The sequence below is a fragment of the Leucopleurus acutus genome (assembly GCF_964270905.1).
Source record: "Leucopleurus acutus genome assembly, chromosome: 18".
Classification (NCBI taxonomy): domain Eukaryota; kingdom Metazoa; phylum Chordata; class Mammalia; order Artiodactyla; family Delphinidae; genus Leucopleurus; species Leucopleurus acutus.
In genome coordinates, this window is record NC_139160.1 from 32,954,162 (window position 1) to 32,957,680 (window position 3,519).

Below are 3,519 nucleotides of genomic sequence, written 5' to 3' on the forward strand. Positions count from 1 at the left end.
TTCAGATTGTTGTTTCTCATAAGGACTCAACAAAATGAATCTTTAATGACTTGAACTGCAGGATAAGGGATCCCAAGAATGCAGTCATTTTAGTAAAGTACTATCCTGAACAAACTGCATTTTATGATGAAAACAAAAGGAGAGAAGATATAATAAGGACTATACACCTATATTCCACTTACAGTGCTTGAGTTCTGGAAGGACCTGTATAATGAAGGCAGAATTCAAATATGAAATCATGCCAATCACATGTCAAATTTCACTATAACTTTCCTAAAAAAGTGTTTTCCCCCAATATCTCTTAATCACAAAGAAACAGAAGCTGTGAATGTACAGTTCAGAAAATAAAAACGTAGAAACTAATGACATTATTATGACCAAGATGTTTGGTAAACAGTGAATTATGAGTTTGGGCTCATGAGGAAAAGGCTTTTTAAACAACCCTCTGGACTGCAAAAAAATCTCTTCAGGTAGTAGATCTGTCCCAATGTCATGGCAACTAGAACAAGAGCTTCAAAGAAGGACCAAAGGACCACTCTGCTGTTTGTGTTGTCATTGATTGCTCTGTGTATTCTCTCCCAAACTCCCCTGTTCATGCTTTACAGCTGTTATTGCCACTGCGAGCTCATTAATCATTTCTTCTAGCTTGTTCTGGTGAGCTTCTGTTTCCATGCCTTGTCCTTAGGGGGCCTCCCCATTATCAATGGTGTACATCACTATCTTTGGAGTCACGGTGGACACCCTATTGCTAAAACAAAACTTATATGTTCCATCCATGTGAGCAGCAAATGTGTATTTCTCACTGGACTCCCTGTCTCCCTTATAAATTCCTTTATTTTCAGGCCCTGTAGCCTCCACATTGATGTCCAGGAAGCCGCCCTCTGCTACTTCGAAGATGAGGCCCATCTTGGTGCCCGAGGTGACCCGTTTGAAGAAGCATTCCTCTGCATGCGCATCGATGCTGACGAAGTAGCCCGAGACCGTGGCCAGGAGGGCGGCCAGGAGCACAAGAAGCTCAGCGAGCGTCACCATGGTGCTGCTGGGGCCAAAGCCAGCATTGCAACTGTGGCCTCCGGAGCTGCACCACCACAGCCTTCTCGTAATTTCCTACTTTTTTGATAAAGACTATAGATATGCCATGACATTTCCTTCCCTCACTCCAGTGGAACATTTCCATGTCCACTCTGGAGACTAGTGCGCTCTAAACCCTTGCTGCTCATACTGTGGTTTATGGACTAGCAGAATCAGCATCATCCCAGTAGCCTGTTAGAAATGCAGCATCTCAGGCCCATCCTCAAATCTACTGCATCAGAGTCTGCATTTCAGCAAGATCCCCTAGAGAATCATACGTCGTTAACTTTTTTTTTTTAACATCTTTATTGGGGTATAATTGCTTTACAATGGTGTGTAACACAATGGTGTTACAATGGTGTGTGCTCTACAATGGTGTGTTTCTGCTTTATAACAAAGTGAATCAGTTATACATATACATATGTTCCCATATCTCTTCCCTCTTGCGTCTCCCTCCCCATCCCACCCCTCCAGGCGGTCACAAAACACCGAACTGATATCCCTGTGCTATGTGGCTACTTCCCACTAGCTATCTACCTTACATTTGGTAGTGTATATATGTCCATGCGTTAACGTTTGAATGAACCTCTCCCTCGTGCGAAAGAGCCTAGAGGCTGGCATTCTGCATGAAGAGTAGGGCTGGAAGATCCACCTTTCTTTGTGCAGTTTAATGCCCTTGCTTTTGGTTCTGTGCCTCACTCTCATCAGGATCTCTGTCTAGTGTCCCCCAAGTCCCCAACATGGTCGATTTCTTCAGAAATGAAATTTCTTGTGGCATCATAGTTTTTCAAGCCTCAGTGTCTCACACAGATTCCTTCTCCTTTCCTCTGCCTGAAATTTCTTTCCCAATCCTTCTCTCCTTCACATGAGTCCTTTCAAGACCCAGTTCAGGTGGTATGATCTCAGGAACAGTTTCTCTGGCCTGCCCCCCTCTCCATCCCTCTACCATCACAAACCCACAGATCAACAGAAATGCCTCTTTGGGGGCACCCACCTCACCCAGTGCTTACTCCATCTTTTCACAGGTCCTGGTCATTGCTACCTTATCCCTCTCTTCGACTGAACTGTAAGCACTTAAAGGCCTTTTCTCCCTCAATACTTAGCACAAAGCCTGGCACAGGCACACAGGGAGGTTCCTAGTAAATAGCTGTCGAATAAATGTGTCTGAAATGACCTGAACCTTTAGCAGTTCTCTCACTTGTAGTGAAAGCGCAGGCACTTTGTAAACGTGTCTTCGGTTTTGCCCCGATGGTGTGGAGAGTCTCTCCAGGTTTTTCTGCTCTGGATGGAATTTCTGCTCCCCCTGGTTTCTTACCTGCTGTCTCACATCTGGACTTGGCCTCTCATTTTGGGCTCTGGGGCTGAAACCAGTTAGACTGCCTGCCTGACTTTCTATCTATTAATCTTGACCCTGAGTGCCGATTCTTGACCTCAGTTCAGCACTAGACAGAGAGCACCGTGAGCTCCTTGGTCCTCAGTCTCTCTAGTCAAACTGGGCTAATGAAAGAGAAGAGTGCAGTCAGGGGTGGATGGATTATGTTTAGGGAAAGCTATACTGTGGAAATAGGTCGTTGTTTTATTTTTATATTGTTTTGATGTATAGAGTTTGTTTTATCTTTGCTTTTGCCAGATTAACACAGTATTTATATAACCTTGTGTTTCTTTAGAATGACATTTTGTGGGGGCTTCCCTGGTGGCGCAGTGGTTGAGAGTCTGCCTGCCGATGCAGGGAACACGGGTTTGTGCCCTGGTCCGGGAAGATCCCACGTGCTGCGGAGCGGCTGGGCCCGTGAGCCATGGCCGCTGAGCGTGCACGTCCGGAGCCTGTGCTCCGCAAGGGGAGAGACCACAACAGTGAGAGGCCCGCGTACTGCAAAAAAATAAATAAATAAAAATAAAATAGAATGACATTTTGTGGAGAATGGGAAATTGTCATTTCATTCTTTCTTAGTCTAACCCTAGGCCACATGCCTGTGATAGAATATTTTTCCGCAGGCTTTTTGCAGGATTATATGAAATGAACATGAGATTTTTACGTTATTCCAAATAATATTTCACAAGCTGACCCTATATTTGCTATCCTCAACCTGAGATAAATATGCAAGAATTTACCATTCTGAATATAGTCTATTAATTTTCAACTTAGTGACCTATTTCTATTTCAATCATAAATGCCAAAATGTATTAGCTTAAATTAGCTTTGTGTCTTATGTTTACACTTCTGTGTATTTATAATCGTTCAACTAAAATGATAACTGAGAGACAGTCCCTCAGAATTGAGAAGTTATATGAGAAACTACCCACCTGATACCTTCTTTTGTTAAATTAAACTTTTTATTTTGAAATAATTGTAAATTCACATGCAGTTTATTCACATGTAATGTAAATTCACATTGTAAGAAAAAATGCAGAGAAATCCTGTGTACCCTTTATCCAGTTTCTCCCCGT

At 43.1% G+C, this 3,519-nt stretch overlaps 1 pseudogene across 1 annotated transcript; it reads right to left on the reverse strand.

The window, feature by feature from the left end:
* Nucleotides 1-393: 393 nt before the first annotated feature.
* On the reverse strand, nt 394-1,032 carry LOC309974863 (transmembrane emp24 domain-containing protein 2-like; annotated as a pseudogene). Its single transcript has one exon. The product of its transcript is annotated as a transmembrane emp24 domain-containing protein 2-like (transcript).
* Between the last annotated feature and the right edge of the window lie 2,487 nt (nt 1,033-3,519).